The following is a 23057-nucleotide window of genomic DNA, read 5'->3' as shown; positions in this document are numbered from 1 at the left end:
AAACAATGAATGGGTTACCAAGGACATAAAGAAAGACATTTAAAACTTCCTGGAAACCAAGGAAATGAACACACAACACAACACAAAATCTATGGGATGCAACAAAAGCAGTTCTGAGACAGAAGTTCATAGCACTACATGCCTACCTCAAGAAACAAGAAAAATTTCTAATTGACTATTTAACTTACAACTTAAAGAACTAGAAAGCAAACCAGAAGAAAATCCAAGAGCAAGTAGAAGAAAATAAATAGTTAAAATCAGAGCAGAAATAAACGACACAGAGACTAAAAAATCATTCAAAAGACAATGAAACAAAGAGCTGGTTCTTTAAAAAGAAAAACAATATTGATGGACCCTTAGCCAGACTCACTGAGAAACAAAGAGAGAGGACCCAAATAATCAAAATCAGACACAAAGGAGGACAAGTGTCAACTGACACCACAGAAATACAAAGGATCATTAAAAAGTACTGCGAATAATTATATGTCAACAAATTGGACAATCTAGGCAAATTGGAAACATTCTAGAATTACACAGTCTCCCAAAACTGAACCCGGGAAGAGATAGAAAACTTGAACTGACCAATCACATCTAAGGAGTAATAAAGAAACTCTCAACAAACAAAAGCCTGGGCCCAGATGGCTTCAAGAGGAGTTTTACCTGACATTCAAAGAAGAACTAACACCCATTCTTCTCAAACTATTCTAAAAATTTAAAGAAGAAGGAAGACTTCCAAACTTGTTTTATGAGGCCAGCATAATTCTAATTCCAAAACCAGAAAAAGACACTACAAAGAAAGAAAACTACAGGCCAATATCACTGATGAACATAGATGCCAAATTTCTTAACAAAATATTAACAGATCGGATCCAGCAATACATTAAAAATTTTTTCACTATGACCAAGTGGGATTCATTTCAGGGCTACAAGGCTGGTACAATATTTTCAAATCATTAAATGTGATATACCACATAAACAAAATGAAAGATAAAAACAATATGATCATATCTATAGATGCTGAAAAAGCATTCAACAAAATCCAGCACCCATTTCTGATAAAAATACTCAGCAGTGTGGGAATAGAAGGATCATATCTCAACATAATAAAGGCCATATATGAAAAACCTACAGCCAACATCATCCTCAATGGGCAAAAACTAAAAGCATTTCTTTTAAGAACAGGAACTAAACAGGGATGCTCACTTTTGCCACTCTTATTTAACATAGTACTGGAAGTTTTAGCCACAGCAATTAGACATGAAGAAAACATAAAAGGGATTGGAAAGGAGGAGGTGAAACTGTCATTATTTGCAGATGACATGATATTGTACATAGAAAATCCCGAAGACTTCATCAAAAATCTATTAGATTTAATAAACAAATTTGGTAAAGTTGTAGGATACAAAATTAACATCAATAAATTAATGACATTCTTATACACCAATAATGAACTCACAGAAAGAGAAACTAAAAACAAAATCTCATTTACCATTGTGGCAAAAAAAACCTAGAAATAAACTTAACCAAAGAAGTAAAGGACATATTCACAGAAAACTCCAGGACATGGAAAAAAGATATAGAGACAGATATAAAAACATGGAAGCATATAAGTTCTTCATGGATAGAAATAATTAACATAATTTAAATGTCCATACTACCTAAAGTAATGTATAGATTCAATGCAACCCTCATTAAAATACCAACGACATATTTTAAGGAACTTGACCAAATACCTCAAAAGTTTATATGAAACCAAAAAAGATCCCGAATAACCACAGCAATCTTGAAAAAGAAAAACAAAGTAGGAAGAATCATAATAACGGATATCAGGTTGTACTACAAAGTGACTGTAATCAAAACAGTCTGGTACTGGCACAAGAACAGGCATGTAGATCAGTGGAACAGAACAGAGAAACTGGAAATTGACCCAAGACATTATGCTCAATTAATATTAGACAAAGGTGGCAAGAGCATACAATGGAGTAAAGACAGCCTCTTCAATAAATGATGTTGGGAAAATTGGACATCTGCATGCAAAAAAATGAAACTAGACCACCAGCTTACACCACATACAAGAATAAACTCAAAATGCATAGAAGACTTAAATGTGACTTTTTTTTTTAAATTTTTATTTTATTTTTGTTGTTGAAAGTATTACAGATGTCCTCCTTTTTTCCCCATTGACCCCTTCTTTCTCACTCTCACCCCACCCCTGCCTTCCCCAGCCCAGTGTCCATGTCGATTGGTTGTGCACACACGCATACAAGTAAAGTTTCTCGTTTTGTTTTGTTTTTTACAATGAGTAATTTTTTTAATTAATTTTTGTTACAGATGTTTCTCCTTTTTCCCCCACTGATTCTCCCCTCCCCCCTTCCCTGCCCTGTCCCCAGCTTTGTTGTCCATGTCCATTGTTCATGCACACATGCATATAAGTTCTGTGGTTTATCTCTCCCCTACTACCCCCACTTCTGGGGATTGTCAGTCTGTATCCCATTTCCACGTCTCTGGGACTACCCCATTCCTCAGACTGTTATGTTCATTATATTCCACAAATAAGTGAGATCATATGATACTTGTTTTTCTCTGTTTGGCTTGTTTCACTTAGGATGATACTTTCCAGGTCCCTCCATGTCCTCTCAAAGGATAAGAGATCTTTCGTTCTTAGAGCTGCGTAGTACTCTATTGTGTATATGTACCACTGCATTTTTTTTTGGGGGGGGGGGCTATTAATGAATTTATTTATATATTTTATTTTTATTTTTTTTATTTTTATTTTTTTATGACTTTTTTATTTTTTTGTTACAGATACTTTACCTTTTTACCCCATTGGCACCCCCCACCCCACCCCACCTCCGCCCCGTCTCCGGCTTAGTTGTACATGTCCATTGGTCATGCATACATGCATATAAGTTCTGTGGTTTATCTCTTCCCACCCCCCCACCCCCCCACCCCCTCTTCTGAGTGATGTCAGTCTGTGCCCTACTTCCATGTTTCTGGGTCTACTGTATTCCTCAGACTGTTATGTTCATTATATTCCGTATATAAGTGAGATCATGTGGTATTTGTCTTTTTCTGCTTGGCTTCTTTCACTTAGGATAATACTTTCCAGGTCCCTCCATGTCGTCTCAAAGGATAAGAGATCTTTCTTTCTTTTTTTTTTGTTTTTGTTTTATCCTCACCCGAGGACATTTTCGCATTTTTTGTTCAGACAGAGCGGGAGGGAGAGAGAGGAAGAGAGAGAAAGAGAAACATCGATGTGAAGGAACACATCGAGTGGTTGCCACCCGCATGACCAACCAGGGCCGGGGACAAACTGCAACCAAGGTACATGCCCTTAGCAGGAACCGAACCTGGGTCTCTCTGTACCACAGGCCGACGCTCTAACCGCTGAGCCAAACCGGCCAGGGCAGATCTTTTTTTCTTACCGCTGCATAGTACTCCATTGTGTATATGTACCACAGCTATTTTATCCATTCGTCTACTGGTGGACACTTGGGCTGTTTCCAGATCTTAGCTATTATAAATAGTGCTGCTATGAACATGGGGATACATATACTCTTCCTGATTGGTGTTTCAGGCTTCTTAGAGTATATTCCCAGCAGTGGGATCACTGGGTCAAATGGAAGTTCAATTTTTAATTTTTTGAGGTAGCACCATATTGTTTTCCATAGCGGCTGCACCAGTCTGCATTCCCACCAGCAGTGTATTAGAGTTCCCTTTTCTCCACACCCTCCCCAACACTTGTTGTTTGATGATTTGTTGATGGCGGCCATTCTGACAGGTGTGAGGTAATACCTCATTGTTGTTTTAATTTGCATCTCTCTGATGATTAGTGATGTTGAGCGTTTCTTCATATGTCTTTTGGCCATTTGTATGTCCTGTTTGGAGGGGTGTCTATTCAGCTCCTCTGCCCATTTTTTAATTGGGTTCTTTGTCTTCCTTTTGTGGAGTTGTATGAGCACTCTATATATATTGGAAATTAACCCCTTATCTGATACATCATTGGCAATGATGTTCTCCCATACAGTGGGTTGCCTTTCCATTTTGATGATTGTTTCTTTTGCTGTGCAGAAGCTTTTTAGTTTAATGTAGTCCCATGTGTTCATTTTCTCCTTTATTTCTGTTGCCTTAGGTGATGTATCAGTGAAAATTCTGCTCCGTATGATGTCCAAAATTTTGTTGCTTACATTTTCTTCTAGAATTTTTATGGATTCACAGGTCACATTTAAGTCTTTTATCCATTTTGAGCTTATTTTTGTGTATGGTGTAAGTTGATGGTCTAGTTTCATTTTTTTGCATGTAGCTGTCCAATTTTCCCAACACCATTTATTAAAGAGGCTATCTTTACTCCACTGTATGCTCTTGCCACCTTTGTCAAATATTAATTGAGCATATTTCCTTGGGTCCATTTCTGGGTTTTCAGTTCTGTTCCACTGGTCTATATGCCTGTTCTTGTGCCAGTACCAGGCTGTTTTGGTTACAGTCGCTTTGTAGTATAACCTGATATCTGGTATTGTGATCCCACCTACTTTGTTCTTTTTTTTTCAAGATTGCTGTGGCTATTCGGGGTCTTTTTTGGTTCCATATGAACTTTTGAAGTCTTTGTTCTAGTTCTATGAAATATGTCGTTGGTATTTTGATGGGGATTGCATTGAATCTATAGATTGCTTTGGGTAGTATGGACATTTTAATGATGTTAATTCTTCCAATCCATGAACAGGGTATGTGCTTCCACTTTTTTATATCTTCCTCTATTTCTTTTTTAAATGACCTGTAGTTTTCTGCAAATAAGTCCTTTACTTCTTTGGTTAAGTTTATTCCTAGGTATCGTAATTTTTTTGGCGCGATGGTAAATGGGATTGTTTTTTCAGATTCTCTTTCTGTGAGTTCATCATTGGTGTACAAGAATGCTGTCAATTTCTTGATGTCAATTTTGTATCCTGCTACTTTGCCAAATTCATTTATTAAGTCTAATAGATTTTTGATGGAGTCTTTAGGGTTTTCTATGTATACTATCATGTCATCTGCAAATAATGACAGTTTCACTTCCTCCTTTCCAATTCGGATCCCTTTTATTTTTTCTTCATGTCTGATTGCTGTGGCTAAGACTTCCAGTACAATGTTAAATAAGAATGGTGAAAGTGGACATCCCTGTATTGTTCCTGTTCTTAATGAAAATGTTTTTAGTTTCTGTCCATTGAGTATGATGTTGGCTGTAGGTCTTTCATATATGGCCTTTATTATGTCGAGATATGATCCCCCTATTCCTACATTGCTGAGCGTTTTTATCAGAAATGGATGCTGGATTTTGTCGAATGCTTTTTCAGCATCTATTGATAAGATCATGTGGTTTTTATTCTTCACTTTGTTTATGTGGTGTATCACGTTTATTGATTTGTGAATATTGTACCAGCCTTGCATCCCTGGAATGAATCCCACTTGGTCATGGTGATTAATTTTTTTGATGTATTTCTGGATCCAATTTGCTAATATTTTGTTCAGGATTTTGGCGTCTATGTTCATCAGGGATATTGGCCTGTAGTTTTCTTTCTTCGTAGTGTCTTTTTCTGGTTTTGGAATTAGAATTATGCTGGCCTCATAGAACGTGTTTGGAAGTCTTCCTTCTTCTTGAATTTTTTGAAATAGTTTGAGGAGAATGGGTGTTAGTTCTTTTTTGAATGTTCGGTAAAACTCCCCCGTGAAGCCATCTGGGCCTGGGCTTTTGTTTGCTGGGAGAGTCTTGATTACCTCTTCAATTTCCTTAGTTATTATTGGTCTGTTCAAGTTTTCTATGTCGTCTGGGAATAGTTTTGGGAGACTGTGTGTTTCTAGAAATTTGTCCATTTCGCTTAGATTGTCGAATTTGTTGCCATATAGTTGTTCATAGTAGTTGTTAATGATCTTTTGTATTTCCGTGGTGTTGGTTGTTACTTCTCCTCTGTCATTTCTGATTTTGTGTATTTGGGTTCTCTCTCTTTGTTTCTTGGTGAGTCTAGCTAAGGGTCCATCAATCTTGTTTATCTTTTCGAAAAACCAGCTCTTTATTTCATTGATCCTTTGAATTGTTTTTTGGGTCTCTATGTCATTTATTTCTGCTCTGATCTTTACTATTTCCTTCCTTCTACTTGCTCTGGGGTTTTCTTTTTGTTTGCTTTCTAATTCTTTAAGTTGTGAGGTTAGACAGTCAATTAGAAATTTTTCTTGTTTTTTGAGGTAGGCCTGTAGTGCTATGAACTTCCCTCTCAGAACTGCTTTCGCTGCATCCCATAGATTTTGTGTTATTGTGTGTTCATTTTCATTGGTTTCCAGGAAGTTTTTAATTTCTTCCTTGATCTCCTCGGTGACCCATTCATTGTTTAATAACATGCTATTTAGCCTCCATGTGTTGAAATGTCTTTGCATGTTCTTGTTGCAATTGATTTCAAGTTTCATGCCATTGTGATCTGAGAAGATGCTTGATATGATTTCAATCTTCTTGAACTTGTAGAGATTTAGTTTGTGTCCTATCATGTGGTCTATCTTTGAGAATGTCCCATGTGCACTTGAGAAGAATGTGTATTCTGTAGTTTTGGGGTGTAATTCTCTGTAGATATCTATTAACCCATTTGGTCTAGTGCCTCATTTAGAGTCTCTCTTTCCTTGCTAATTTTTTGCCTAGAGGATCTATCCAGTGCTGTCAATGGGGTGTTGAAGTCCCCTGCTATGATTGTATTGTTGTCGATTTCTCCTTGGAAGTCCTCCAGAAGATTTTTAATATATTTTGGTGCTCCTATATTGGGTGCATATATGTTTATCAAGGTTATATCTTCCTGTTGGATAGATCCTTTCAATATTATGTAGTGGCTGTCTGTATCTCTAGTTATGGTCTTCATTTTGAAATCTATTTTATCAGATATGAGAATTGCTACCCCAGCTTTTTTTTTGCTTTCCATTTGCTTGGAAAATTTTTTTCCATCCCTTCACTTTCAACCTATGTGAGTCTTTTGTTGAGAGGTGGGTCTCTTGTAAACAACATAGATGAGTCATGCTTTCTAATGAGTCATGCTTTCTTATCCAATCAGCTACTCTGTGTCTCTTTATGGGAGCATTCAATCCATTTACGTTTAAGGTGATTATTGATATGTACTTATTTATTGCCATTTTTGTTTAGTGTGGTTCTATTTTTCTTCCCATTTCTACTGCTAATTACAGCAGTCCTTTTAACATTCCTTGCAGTGCTGGTTTGGTGCTAATGTATTCCCTTAGCCTTTTTTTGTCTGGGAAGCTCTTTATTTGATCTTCTATTTTGAATGATAGCCTTGCTGGGTAGAGTAGTCTTGGATTCAGATTCTTGTTTTTCATGACTTTGATTACTTCATGCCATTCTCTTCTGGCCTGTAGTGTTTCTTGTGAGAAGTCAGCTGAGAGCCTTATGGGGTTCCCTTTGTAGGTAACCTGTTGCTTATCTCTTGCTGCTTTTAGGATTCTCTCTTTGTCTTTAATTTGTGGCATTTTAATTACTATGTGTCTTGGTGTGGGCCTGTTTGGGTTCTTCTTACTTGGGGCTCTCTGTGCTTCTTGAACTTGAATGCCTTCTTCCTTCCCCAAATTAGGGAAGTTTTCTCTCACTATTTTTTTGAATATATTCTCTATCCCTTGCTCATTTTCTTCTTCTTCAGGGACTCCTATGATGCGAATATTATTACGTTTCCAGTTGTCCCATAGTTCTCTTAAGCTGTCTTCCTGTTTTTTAATATTTTTTTCCTTCTGTTTTTCTGATTGGTTGATTTTTTCTACCCTGTCTTCTAATTCACTGATCCGGTCCTCAGCTTCCTCTACTCTGCTTTTTAAACTTTCCAATGTGTTTTTCATTTCTGATATGTCATTTTTTATCTCTTCTTGTTGGTTTTTAATTTCCAATTGGCTTATTTTCAGTGTCTCTATGCCCTTACTCATCCTGTTCAGCTTCCTCAAGATCATGGCTCTGAATTCTAGCTCTGTTAACATGCCTAATTGCTCCACATTGATTTCATCTTCGGTGGAAGTCTCTTGCTCTTTCATTTGGCTTCTGTTTCTGTGTTTCACCATTTTGGCTATCACTGTGGGCTTTGGAGCCTGTCAAGTTCTCCCTGTGGGTGTTGGTGTTCTGCTGTTTGTGTCTCCCTCACCTGTGTTTAGATGAGCGAGGGCGGACCCACGTTGAACACCACTGTCAAGTCTTGCTTTCCTGGTTAAACTTGCCAGCCCAGGAAAGGTACTGTTATCCTCTAGCTTTTTGCCTGGAGGCTAGCAGTCTAGGTTACTTGATGAGTTTTGGGTTGTCAGTTGATTGAAAAGCTCCCTCAGGTGCTTAGCACAAGGGGCTATCCGGAGGGTGGGGCAGATGCTGATTGTTAGTGAGCCTCAATTAGCACTTCAATGGCCCACAGGGTGGGGTTGGATCTCCGAGGAAGGGGCTGCTGCCTCTCTCAGAGCCCTGGGAAGGAGCAATGTGCCCACTGTCCTGCGTGGCTGCACTCAGCCAAAGCTCTGAGCGCCCTCCAAATCCCGAGTGCCCCGACTCAGTTCCAGTCCAGTCTGCCCTCCGTCTGCGGGAGCCCAAGCTGAGTGACTGTGGCTGTTTTAGCCTCTGTCCTGGCTCTGCGCTGTGGAGCCGCCTGGGAGTGTAACCCGAGGACTCTGCTCCCAGCTAAGGCCGCTGCTGAGCTGCCGACCGTGGGCTCCCAGCCCCGTCTCGCGCCTTCGCAAGCCTACCGGGATGGAGTCAGTGTCCCTCATTATATTGTCCTCCAAGCTGCTTTTCTGTTGCTTTTTCCCGTCGATTTGTCTGTGTTATAGTTGTAATTCCAGTTTGGTTCTGGGAGACGGTCTGTGTAGCTTCCGTTCATGCCGCCGCCATTTTTTCCTCCTGCCGCACTGCTTTTTTTAACCATTCATCTACTGATGGACACTTGGGCTGTTTTCAGATCTTAGCTATTGTAAATAGTGCTGCTACAAACATGGGGGTACATATATTCTTTCTAATTGGTGTTTCAGTCTTCTTAGGGTATATTCCTATAAGTGGGGTCACTGGGTCAAATGGAAGTTCAATTTTTAATTCTTTGAGGTAACACCACATTGTTTTCCATAGTGGCTGCACCAGTCTGCATTCCCACCAGCAGTGTACTAGAGTTCCCTTTTCTCCACACCCTTGCCAACACTTGTTGTTTGATGATTTGTTGATGGCGGCCATTCTGACAGGTGTGAGGTGATACCTCATTGTTGTTTTAATTTGCATCTCTCTGATGATTAGTGATGTTGAGCATTTCTTCATATGTGTCTTAGCCATTAAATGTGACTCTTGAATCCATAAGCATTCTAGTAGAAAATATAGGCAACAAAATTTCAGACATCACATGCAGCAGAATTTTCACTGATACAATGGCTAAGGCAAGAGAAACAGGAACAAATTAATACATGGGGCTACATCGAACCTCCTCGTCATCAGTTCAGAGTAAGAAAATATAAATGCCAAGACCATGTGGGTTAATCAAACAGTATGAAACCAGGAAGACTGCAGTACAGATAATGAAAAGGGACAGCTACCTGGCTGAATCCTAAGCTAATTATCCTTCCCAAACCTAAGGGCTATAAAATGACAATTAAGTAACTTTTTAGAAAAAAAGAGGGAGGGTGCCCAGAATAAACTTCTGAAAGTTTTGTTTAGACACCCCTGGAGGGAGGGAGTAGAGTGGATAGGGTGTGGTTTAGCCTGGGTTGAAAAAGCAAGAGCCCCCTTAGGTACTTCATAACATCTGTAACCCATCAAAGCTACCAGTAAATGGGTGATAGGCTTTCATCCTCCTACCGCATACTCATTATGGGTCTAGATTTAAAATTGACCCAACCTAAAAGGAACTTACACAAAAAATAATGATTTGCATGTAGTGCATGAACTATAGAAGAAATCTAAAGCCGATTAATGTGTGGCATAGATTATTAATTAAATGAAAGCATACTGATCCAAATTTTTTTTAAATCCTAAGAAGATGAACTAATAAGACATGTCTGATTTTCACCTCAGAGATGTAGTAAGCTGGAAAAAGTTTACCCTCCTACTTACAATAAGCAGAAAGATGGACAGAATGAAATGAATGTGTTTTGTTTTTTTTCTAACCTGCCAAAGAACTGAGGTTGCAGGTACAGACCTTCCTCTCCCCCTCATCCTCTAAGCAAAAGGTTTAATATGTGGGAGAAAGACCAAAAATGACACCTCAGGACACTAGTACAAATTCATCACAGGTAGGTTAAGAGAGCAAGGTGGAAAGAAACAAAAACAGGTATCAACTCTTTAATTTGATGGACCTGTAGGGGGTTGTGCTAAGTGAAATAAGCCAGTCAGAGAGAGAGAAATATCCTATGGTTTCACGTCTATGTGAAATTTAGTAAACAAAATAAGCTAACAAACAAAATAAAAACGGACTCATAGATGCAAAGAACAGACTGTTAGAGGGGTGGGGTGTTAGAAAGCTGGGTTAAAAAGGTGAAGGTTTAGGCAAAAAACAATAGAAAACCTCATAGACACAGACAACAGTGTGGTGATTACCCGCAGGAAAGGGAGCTTGGGTCAGTAGAAGAAGGTAAAGAGGAGGTAAATGGTGACAGAAAGAGACTTGACTTTTGGCAGTGAACTCACAATACAATATAAATATGATGTATCATAGAATTATACACTTGAAAACCTTATAATTTTATTAACCAATGTTACCCCAATAAATTCAATAAAAATTAAAAAGTCAGGTACTAACTCTAGAAGAGGAACAATAATACAACCAGTGTTATAAGAGGCAAGAAAACTTGAGGCCATAGTGCCTGTCCAAGATTGAGGCTTCATCAGAACATTAAAGAATGCCCACCTCTCTGTCGCACCCACCACACAAATGCACATCAGATGAAAGTGACAGTATAGTAGAGATGAGGGAGATACGAAAAGCAGGATTTCTCTAGGGCAGAGTATAAAGAAATGATGCCGAGCCAAGGGTGAACAGACATTGAGGAACTACCTCTGGTCCTGGGGGCAGGCTCATCTAACCGAATTTATCGAAAGTGTGTTAGATTGGAGAACCCACACTAAAATGATATTGATGAAAATAATTGTAAAGGTGAAAATGAGTTTGATTTGTGTCACTGTTGGATACAGCCATCAAAAAAAATTGTATGCAAGGGTCCCTATGATACCAAATGTTGTATTTTAAACCTACTATACCTGGGTTGTACAGTATTTGGATTATTGCTGCACACCTGGAGGGCAATCTTCCAGAGGGTTGCAACAAGCAAATATTCAAAAGGATATACCTTAATGTGATAGTACTCAACACCATTCAAAATGTGTCAGTTTGAAAGACTAGGTTATTTAACCTTGAGGAAAAAAACCTATGAAATATATACTGTGTCTAAAACCACTTAAAGGGTTTTTAAATGGAAAAATTACCTATTTTGTATATGGCATTAAAGAATAGAAATAATTAGAACCAATGTGAATAAATAATTGAAATCTATGCTTTCAATCATGAAATAAATAACTTCTAATTACAGAAAGTAGTATAAAGATAAATATATGACTTTAGAGGTGTAACATTAAAGGTACTCACATATATGGTAGAGGGTCAATATTGGGAAATACTTTTTTTTCGGTACGTGCCCCTAGCGGGAACCAAACCCGGGACTCTCTGGTCCATAGGCTGACACTCCAACTGCTGAGCCAAATCAGCCAGGGCTTGGGGAATACTTTAAAAGTAATTGACCATTATTATATCAGATGATATTAATACTCACTGACTGTACTATTGTATCAGAAGCATATTTCAAGTTTTTTAATTCAGATTTTTGTAGATATCTTTGAAAAAGAAAACTCATTTTCTTATGTAGGTTACAAATTCTACATCATATTAGAAGCTAGAATTTTGCTAAACTAAGTTTGGCAGGAGACAGTACTTATTTTTTATTTCAAAAGAAAAAATGTTGAGAAAAACATCTTTTCAAAACAGGCCTGATATTTATATTTATTTATTAAATATACTAAAAATACTGAAACTGCTTTGTATTATGTATTGCTTACCCTTTAAGAATGCACTCTTCTTCTAGGGGAAAGCGACCTCAATGCATTCCATGAATCATCTTTTAGACAAGAAGCGCTGGGATTTGCCAATATCAGTGAAGGTGACTCTCTTATAAGTTTCCTTTTGTCTCCAACTTCCACCAGGTTTGGTGGAACAAATGGTAAATTTAAAAGCACCGTTTGTTACTTAATGATAGATCTTAATTTATATTTAAATATAAGAAGTCTATAATTTAAAACAGAATCTTAATAATGTTTTATAGCTTGTGATTATAGGGAAGATTTCATGAAACAAAAGACATAGAACTAAAAATGTCTTCTGAGTTTGCATCTACAAAAAAAAAAAGAAAGAAAAAGGAATTTGCTGCCAGGAATAACAAAATGTGAAACAAGACTTACAATACATCAGTACAATTTTTAAAAAATCTGCAGCAGAGTTGGTTGAACAGATGTGGAGGGATTTGTGTTCAGGAAGGGAAAAGTATTCTGGAACCACACAAAAGGGCTATTTGTTCAGTACAGACTCCTGAGGGATGTCAATGAGAAGGAGGCAACACTCTTAATCCTGCCTTATTCTCCTGAGTCACAAAAGCACAAGGACATTATCCATCTATGTTTCCCAATAAGAGATTGTCTGGCAGTGATTTTAGAACAAATACTATGAAAAACAAGGTAGCAAACTATTTCATTGTAACTGAAAAATTAATTATTTAAAAATTCAGATTTTTGACTCTATGTTAAGATAAAATCCAATAAAAAAGTAATTGAGTCTATTTAATCAACATAAAATACTTGCTCTTTATTATATTTTTCAACTTTATCTTAAGCAATTAATGTATTTCATAATTCATTTAATTTATAGAAATATCAGCACTTCTAAGCCTAACATTTTTTTAAAACTGGGGAGAAATTAACAGCCAAATTATATGATCAAATTTGCCTTCCTCAATATTTCCATTTTCTATGACTTTTTATATTCATCAATAATTAATGAAAATTTAACCTGGCTATAACATGGAGTAGGTCCTTTGTCTATCAAGCATGTGTCTGTGTCCGAGAACAAAACCAACCAACCAATCAACTAAACTAACAAAAACAAAAGAAAACAAAAAAACCTGATCACGCAGCATAATGTATTTGGAAATGGCGCACACTCCCGATGGCCAATGACACACTTTCCAGTTAACAAGGCAAGTTTCATTGTTAAACCTGATATCAGTGGGACAGGAAGTTTAACCTTGGCTGTAGCTCGAATGGTACCAGGAAAAAAGGGAAACAAATATTTTTGACCAACAACACAATCTAGAATATATGTAGATAAAAATATAATTTTATCTCAACCTTAAGGTAGATATCCTAATTCAATCATCCTCAATTTCAGATGAGTTTTCTGGAACTTGGTATAAACTTTTAATAGTCTCTGATGGGATAAACAAGATAGCTCTCCACAGTTATTAATGACTAATATACATGAATGACATACTTTTAACTCATAATGAAAAGTAGAGGAAATACTGTTCTAAAAATCTTAATTAAAAATTGCCTTTCCTCCATTGCCCTAGCCAGTGTGGTTCATTTAGTTGGAGCATCATCCCATACATTGAAAGGTCATGGGTTTGATTCCCCATCCGGGCACATACCCAGGTTTCGGATTAAATCCCTGGAGGTAACCAATCAATGTTCTTCTCTCTCATGGATGTTTCTCTGTCTCTTCCTCTCCTTCAAAAGTCAATAAAAACATATCCTAGAGTGAGAATTAAATAAATATTGCACTAAATTATAAGCAAGTATTTATTAATCAAATGTTGATGATAAAATATAAATATAATTATGAAAACTGGGGGTGATGAACAAAAAATTTTGAGGGTAATCTCTAAGAGATTTTAAAAACTCATCAATGTTTTTAGAAACTGATGACTTATACCTACAATAATTTCACTATACCTATGAACTGAATCCCACAATCAGTGCATCACTAATTTATGTTAGGCTTTTCTTTTCTTTTTAAAATTTTTTTTATTGTTTTTTCTTTATTGATTTTTTCTTTATTTATTTTTTATGGAACGTTTCATGAATTTGCGTGTCATCCTTCTGCGGGGGCCATACTAATCTCTGTGTCATTCCAATTTTAGTATGTGTGCTGCTGAAGCTTATACTCCTTTGTTGATTTTAGAGAGAAAGAAAGGGAAAGGGAGAGAGAGAGAAAAACAATGAAGAGAGACAACATCATTTGGCCACCTCCTGCATCATTTTTCCCCCCTCTCCTCACTGGGGAGTTGGCCCACAACCTGGGCAAGTGCCCTGGCTAGGAATTGAACTAGCAACCCCTTGGTGGGTGGGTCAATGCTCAACCACTGAGCCACCCTGGCTGGGCTGTTAAACTTTTCTTAAATTAACAGTTAGGATTATGGTATATTTAACTCTTAAGGTAAACATGTGTTAACAAAAAAAAAAGAGAGAGAGAAAAAGTCTAGATAAAGTTTTTAGAAAAAGGAAAATATTGTATATAAAACGCACAAAGAACTAGAAAACATTTTAAAGTGAATATGTAAAAAATTAACTGGTAAATAGAATAATCTGAATTAATAACTGTCAAAGACAGCTGTGCCCCCAGAAGCCCTGGATCTGTCTCTTGTTTCAGCAGTGTTTGGGTAACAGACTGAGGAATGCCCCTTGTTCCATCTCCAACCTCTTTTCCAGTCACCACCTCAAATTTAGAGTGGTTCTCAGCCTTCCTAATGCCATGACCCTTTAATACAGTTCCTCACGTTGTGGTGACCCCCAACCTTAAAATTATTTTTGTTGCTACTTCATAACTGTAATTTTGCTACTGTTATGTCTTAGGCGACAACTGTGAAAGGGTCATTCGACCCCCAAAGGGGTTGCGACCCACAGGTTGAGAACCGCTGAAATCAATCTCGGCCTCCAAGACCAGTCAACACTGTATGTTGAGCTTAACTTATTGTGGAGCAATCATGAGCTCTCAAACTCAGCAGAATTATTCCACCAAGATGGAGGCAATTGTCAAATACCTGGTCAAACTACTTTGTGAGTATCCTAAAACTACCTTTCTCTGGACTTCTATTTCAACCTCAACAATGTGTCTCAAGAGGGTGTGGCCCACCGCTTCTTCGAGTAGGCCTAGAAGGGAGAGGGCACCAGGCATCTCTCAAAGATGCAAAGCCAGAGCATCAGCTGCACCCTCTTCCAGGAGGCTCGGAAGCCAAGATGAGTCGGGTAAAACTCAGGATGCCATGGAAAACCTCATGGTCTAGAGAATAGCCTGAACCTGGCCCTTTTTTTAAAAATCTGCATGGCCTGGATTCTATCCACACAGACCCACATCTCTGTGACTGCCTAGAGAACCACTTCCTGGATGAGGAGGTGAAACTCATTAAAAGATGGCCCACAGCTGACTAACCTCTACAGACTGGCTGGCCCTCAGGCTGGGTTGGGCAAGTGTATCTTCCAAAGGTTCACCCTCAAGCCATTAGAGCCCAGAGGCCTTTGAAGGAATCCTCTACATCTCCCTAGTGTCTGGCTTCTGCCTGAACCTTTCCTGAAACTACTTGGTATCCTTTTAACCACCCTAGAGCTCTTTCCCATGCCTTGGACCAAATGGAAATGATAAAGCTACAGCTAGTTGAGGTCTTTGTGGTTCCATATAAATTTTTGAAATATTTTTCTTGTTCTGTGAAACACATCATTGGTATCTTGATAGGAATTGCATTGAATCTATAGTATGAACATTTTGATGATGTTAATTCTTCTGATCCATGAACACAGTGTATGCTTCCACTTATTTGTTAACTTCTTTATTCAGTGTCTGATAATTGTCCAAGTACAGGTATTTCGCATTTTTGGTTAAATTTATTCCTAGGTATATTATTTTTACATTGCAATTGCACGCGAATTTGTTTCCTTAGTTTCCCTTTTTGATATTTTATTATTGGTGTACAAAAATGTAACTGATTTCTGGATATTTATTTTGAATCTTGGTACTTTACTGAATTCATTGATCAGTTATTGTATTTGTGTGTGTGTGTGTGTGTGTGTGTGTGTGGAATCTTTAAGTTCTGTATGTATAATATCATGTCACCTGCAAATGATGACAGTTGTACTTCTTTTCCAACTTGGAAGCCTTTTATTTTCTCTCCTTGTCTGATTGCTGAGGTTAGAACATCCAGTACTATGTTGAGTAAGAGTGGTGAAAGAAAACATCCTTCTCTTGTTTCTTCTGGTTTTTGCCTATTGAGTATGATGTTGTCTGTGAGTTTGTTATAGATAGCCTTTATTATGTTGAGGTATATCCCCTGTATTCCTAATTTGCTGAGAGTTTTTATCATAAATGAGTACTGGGTTTTATCAAATGCTTTTTCTGTATCTACTAATATGATCATGTGGTTTTTATTCTCTATTTTGTTTATGTGGTATATCATGTTCATTGATTTGTGAATATTGTACCAACCCTGCAATCCCAAAATAAATGATACTTTATGATGGTAGATGATCCTTTTAGTGTATTGCTAGCTTCAGTTTGCTAATATTTTGTTGAGGTTTTTTACATCTATGTTCATGAGGGATAATGGCCTATAATTGTCTTTCTTTGTAGTGTCTTTATCTGGTTTTGGAATTAGAATAATGCTGGCTTTGTAAAATGAACGTGGGTGTTTTCCTTCTTCTTGAATTTTTTGGAAAATTTTGAGAGGATATATTTTAGTTCTTGGAATCTTTGGTAAAATTCATTTGTGAAGGCATCCAGTCCAGGACTTTTGTTTGTTGTTGTTTTTGTTTTGTTTTGTTTTGTTTTTTTAAATTATTGCTTCAATTTCACTAGTTATACACTGTCCAGATTTTCTAATTCTTCTTGAGTCAGTTTTGGAAGATTGTATGTTTCTAGGAATTTATTCATTTCATCCTGTTTGTCCTTTTTTCAAATAAGTTTTTGCACATAGTAGTGCAAAAGTTTTTCTGCACATAGTAGCTTCTTATACTCCTTTGTATTTCTTTGGTATTATTTTACACTTCTCTTTCATTTCTGATTTTATTTATTTAGGTCCTCTCTTTTTTTCTTGATGAATCTGGTGAAATATTTATCAGTCTTGTTTATCTTTGCAAAGAACCAGCTTCTTATTTTGTAGTGTTTTTTAGACTATGTTTTGTTTATTTCTGCTTTGATATGTATTCTTTCCTTCACCTCAATTTGTGGTTTGTTTGCTGTTCTTTATCTAGTTCCTCTAAGTGTAAATTTTGATTTTTTATTTGAGATTTTTCTTGTTTCATTTGGTAGTCTTGTAATGCTGTAAATTTTTTTCTTAGGATTACTTTCTCTGTGCCTAATAGATTTGAGGTTTTTGTATGTTCCTTTTCATTTGTTTCACTTTTTTTTTTTTTTGTTCCCTTACTCCATCTCTGTTAACCCATTCATTGTTAATAATATGTTATTTAGCTTCCATATCTGTGTATGTATTTTAGTTTTATTTTTGCGATTGACTGTTAGTTTTATACCATTATGGTTAGAGAAGATGCTTGAGATGATTTCAACCTTCTTAAACTTATTGAGACTTGTGTCCTAACATGTGGATATTATTTTTAAAGTACTGTTTTAGAAGTTTAGCAGAGGAGCTATGGGTTACTTTACATTTATAAGAAGACCATCTGGTAAGGACTCCTATTTGCAAGTAAATATTTAAAACTCTTATTTCATTTTGTAACAAGAAAAATTTGAAGTTTTTGATGCTGCTCTGAATCAATAAAAATTATGTTATTAAAATACGATTTAACATAAGATGTGACGTGGTATTATATGTTTTACACAGAGTTGAAGCTATACTTAATGTCAGTCCTTCCCCTTCAAAAAATGTAACCACGTTGAATTATGAATAAATAAAAAGTATTAAAGCATCTAAAGAGAGGATAACAGCACAATCTGTGTCATAACGTTACATTTCCTCAAATCTTTACTTTTATGCTAGTCTTATTTAATTGAAAAATTGCAAATAGAAACTCAGAACTGAAAGAATTCATACCTCTCATTTTGAAGAGAATAAAGACAGTTAGTAGTGCCTGGGTGAGTTGTCTAATGTAAAATAAGCAATTAGTAGCAGACTAATTGTCACTGTTTTTTATTTGTTTTTTGTTATTGTTGTTGTTGTTGTTGTTGTTTTAAAACCATGGTTTTAATGTGGTATGTAATCTAGTTTCTAATTTGTGTTTACTCACACACACGTGGGAGTGGTGTATAATTAGACTACACAGAATTGTTGGTTCATCACTTTATCAATACCTAGTTTTTGCATTTCAGTGAAGTAACAAGAGGCCAAAAAGGAAACTTCAATAATGGTGCCTTTCTTGCACATTATCAACCTTCTGAGTAGGTGACAGACTGAACACCCTCTTTTATAAAGACACAGGGATGGACCCTTATGTACAAGCCCATTAACATTCCCTGCTTGTTAAGGACTACACTGTGCTCCCTCCAAATCCATATGTTCATCCATATATCTTAAACCCCAGTGCCTCAGAGTATGGCCATATTTGGAGATGGGAGTCTTTGAAGGAGTGACTAAGTTAAAATGAAATCTCTGGGGTGATCGTTACTCCAAAGACAGGTGTCTTTGTCGGTAAAAACCAACAACAAATTAGCTACATAGAAACATCAATCACATGTGCATGCAGACGGACAACTGTGTGAAGACGCGATGAAAAGGTGGTCACCTGCAAGCCAAGAACAGAGACCTCAGAAGAAACTAATTTTATTGATACCATGATCTCAGATACCCAGCCTCAAGACCAGTGAGAAAATAAATTTCTGTTGTTTAAATCAGCTAGTCTGTAGTATTTTGTTATGGTAGTCTTAGCAAACCAATATGCTGCCTATTTTAATATGTGAACACATCACAAGTAATCCACTGCTTTTGCCTTTGGTTTCTATAATTTATTGTTACAAATACACTTGTCAGTGGTTGACTTTCACTGGATTAATCAGTTCAGAAGCAGGAAGCATTAAGAAATTATCTTTTATGTACCAGTACCATGTGTAGGATGAAGCTTCAAAGAATCCTGACAAGAGTACATAGTATGCTGTTATAACTGAGAATTTGCATTTGGGAACATAGCAACAGGTCTATTTATCCTGCCTATTTCAGACTGTTAAATAAATCCATCTTGCCTCGGAGTTCTGCTGATCCCAGTCACAAGCTTTCAATTTAACCTAAAATATAATTTATGTATATATTTCCTTATATAATCCAATCTCCCACTCCTTTCTGCTCTCCTCATACCTTTCAATACTTTATGATTAACAAACTTGCCTTTACTGGCACCATTTTGTATTGTTCTTTGCTTTTATGGACAACAGGCTGTCAATTGGACAGTAGCTTCCCCTATAACTTCATCAATCTGAAACTATTTTTGTTGTTTTATATGTTAGCACTAGAAAGCTAAAATGATATGATCTTTGTTTGAAATTGCCACTTCTGGATTGTTACTGTCCTAAAAGATTTCAACAACAATAACAACAAAAATATAACAGCAAAAGTTTATTCTTCTGATCTCTGTTACAAAAGTTCAACCATTCTCACCTCTTCTTAAATACCTTAACCTATCAACTTTTCTTGATCATTCCATTGGCAGTCACTGGAGGAATTAAATGCATTAATTTTTCTCCTCCAACTTTTATAATTTTCAGAGATATCAAAATCCACATAGATAACATTTATCAATTTGAACTTTCTCTGCTAGTCTTTTAGTTTCTTGAACTAGACAAGTGCTTTTCTACATGAGACTTTTTACCTATTTCCTAAAATTATCTTAGTCATTTTCTATGCACAAATATTTAAATGCTAGCTATATTTTATGAAACATCAGTTCTATATTGTACATTTTCTTCATTAAAAAAATGTCTTCCAGAAACAGAAGGGAGAGAGGTGGGAGGGAGAATCTGGAAGAAGAACAGGATGGGAGGTGGAATTAAGACAAAGAAAGATTAATATAAAAATGAAGTAGAGAGCAGGAAATAATATATAACCTAAACAATATTGTCCCATTAAAAACACTTAGGCATGTTTTTTGTTTCTGTTTTTTTTTTCTACTTTTCAAGTAATAAACTACTTTGGCCATGCCCTAGATAAATTCTTTTTTTGTTTGTTTGTTTGTTTAAAAACTACCTAATTATTTCCTCAGAAAAAGAAAATATTAGCTACTGAAATATATAATTTTGAAAATTTTCAAAATGTGCATAATGGAACCGAGCATGAAAGTGATGTCACCAAAAACTGGTACCTGCCACTGTTAGTCAGAAGACAAGGTTTAAGGGAAGAGTATATCTAAATCCCTTAAAATAGCTGGATAAGTATAACATCATGAACCATTTCCAAAGAATTAAAAGAACAAATTTTTATTTTTTTGGTATAAAAATATTGGCATGTTACACTTCATAATTTGGTCACATGTGAGGCCATCCCAGGAGTCAAAGAGAATTCGGGAAGTTGATGAGAAACTTCCGTTTGGCCGTCTTGCTTTGAGCGTGTCTGAGCCTGGCACTGGTAGCTGTCTGCCACGCATATTGAAGCAATGAAGAGATTTTTACTGAAACGCAGTTAGTGCTGTCACTTTGTTTCCAAAACTTGGACTTGGCTGAAGGGGACGTTTCTTCCCGAATACCCAATTCCACAGGTTTATATTTGCTTTATGTGAATATTTAGTTTCCTGTTTTCTTTTTTTTTTTAATTAATTTTTTTTTTTTTTATCCTCACCAGAGGACATTTTCCATTTTTTATTCAGACTGAGCGGGAGGGAGAGAGAGGAAGAGAGATAGAGAGAGAGAGAGAGAGAGAGAGAGAGAGAGAGAGAGAGAGAGAAAGAGAGAGAGAGAGAGAGAGAAACATCGATGTGAAAGGGACACATCGAGTGGCTGCCACCTGCACGACCCAACTGGGGCCGGGGACAAACTGCAACTGAAGTACATGCCCTTAGCAGGAACCCAGGTCTCTCTGGATCTCAGGCCAATGCTCCAACCACTGTGCCAAACCAGCCAGGGCTTTCGTTTCCTGTTTTCAACTGGAAAACTCTTATGGAAGAGATTTTTCATTACAGAAGGTAATGACAATACCACACAAACAAAATAGATGAATAAAATCTGCCCAAATCCCATTTAAACAGCACCATTATTTTTCCCCCATAAAATAAAACATATTTTCAAAATACTCTCAGATAACAGATGGTAGATTTTTCAGTTATCAATGCTCATGTTTAGGACACTTCCAGTCATGATGCATTCTACAACATCTTTATTTTTCTGGAATTTCCCTTTTCTTTCTATCCTTTTTACTCACTTGAATATTAATATAATCTTCCTGGTTTGCAAAAATTTTCAAGAATACTTTTGTCACCGGGCTGATGTGGCTCAGTGGTTGAGCGTTGACCCATGCACGAGGAGGTCGACGGTTTGATTCCTGGTCAGGGCACATGACCAGATTGTGGGCTAAATTCCCAGTAGGGGCATGCTGGGGGCAGCCAATCAATGTTCTCTCTCATCGATGTTTCTATCTCTCTCTCCGTCTTCCTCTCTCTTTAAAAATCAATAAAAGGAAAAAAAAATTTTTTAAAAGAATACTTTTGTCTAGGGGTATAGTAATAACATAATTAAAAATGGGAATCTATTTGGGGGTATAATAATTTGCTAGTTTTCATTTCACATTTATCACTATCATAACCACCCATATAACTTAACTTCTAAGCTACCTCTGATTAAATATATAATAATATGGCTTTATAATTTTGTTACAGTGTTTGGGGGAGACACAAAAAGGGGTAGGGAGAAAGAATTATCCTCTTGAAGTATCTTTATAGATTATTAGGGAGCATTGTTTACTGATGGAAAATTTTTATTGTATTTATGCATAAAGTACAATAAACTTTATGATAGAAAAATAATACCAAGCAATTGTGATATTAAGATCTTGGGGATGGGAGGAGGTAGAGAAGAGTATAAGGGGGGAAAAATTTGACAGAGACTTGACTTGGAATAGTGAACACACAGTACAGTGTACAGATAATGTGTTATATAATTGTTCACCTGAAACCTGCATAATTTTGTTAAGCAAGGTCACCCCAATAAATTCAGTAAAAAAGTACAAAAATTAAAAAATCCATATATTAAGAGCTGAAAAACATTAATTGCTTGGCACAAAATTAAAGTAATAAGATGCCACAGTTACTCATATATACATTCATGTACATTGATTGGTTAAAGCTAGAGAGCAAGTAAAAATAAGTGAGAACATAAAATAAAGCTACAGGCAACAACTGTAGCAGAAGGGAATAAGATAGGAAGGATAATAGCTTGCTATAAATTAAGAAGGAAATAAAATTAATGATGAGTTTTTAGTAGCCAAGATACTGAACTAATATTTTAGACTTGTCTTGAAGGGAAAAATGGGAAAAAGAATCTTAGACATTTGGAGAGTAATGGAGACCAGACTAATTGCAGTTTTAAAAATCTAATAAGAAAATACAGTACACCTAGAATTGAATATGTAAAATGATAGAGTTCAAGTGTAATTTTTAATAAAGTAGTAAAATAATTATAAGCCCTTAAGAATGTCTTAGAAAATCATATAGCACAGAGAGATATAGCCTTAGCTTCAGAGAAGCTAAGAAACTAAACCCAAGAAATTATTACTTAACTAAAATCTAGTCCCAACAGATACCTCAATAATGTAAAAATTTATTTAAGAGATAAAAATACAAACACTTTTGCCTAGCTGGAAATAATATATTGGGAGAATTTTTATAAGAAAATATGTAATTATTTTGTCTTTTAAAGTACATCTCCTATTATATGCTGATAACAAAACAAACATACACAAACATACAATAAAACACTTTCAACACACAGCTATAGATATTGAAAATCTAAAAAGAAGTAATTTTATGCAAAAAAACTGAAGTGGTTCTAGAGAGAGATAGAGAGAGAGAG

At 36.3% G+C, this 23057-nt stretch overlaps 1 pseudogene; it reads right to left on the bottom strand.

The window, feature by feature from the left end:
- Positions 1 to 14128: 14128 nt before the first annotated feature.
- On the bottom strand, positions 14129 to 14228 carry LOC118623096 (annotated as a pseudogene).
- Positions 14229 to 23057: the final 8829 nt, after the last annotated feature.

Source organism: Molossus molossus, unplaced genomic scaffold (assembly GCF_014108415.1).
Source record: "Molossus molossus isolate mMolMol1 unplaced genomic scaffold, mMolMol1.p scaffold_m16_p_9, whole genome shotgun sequence".
NCBI classification, from domain to species: domain Eukaryota; kingdom Metazoa; phylum Chordata; class Mammalia; order Chiroptera; family Molossidae; genus Molossus; species Molossus molossus.
The sequence above is the reverse complement of the archived record's forward strand: the minus strand, read 5'-3'. Positions and strand labels throughout refer to the sequence as shown.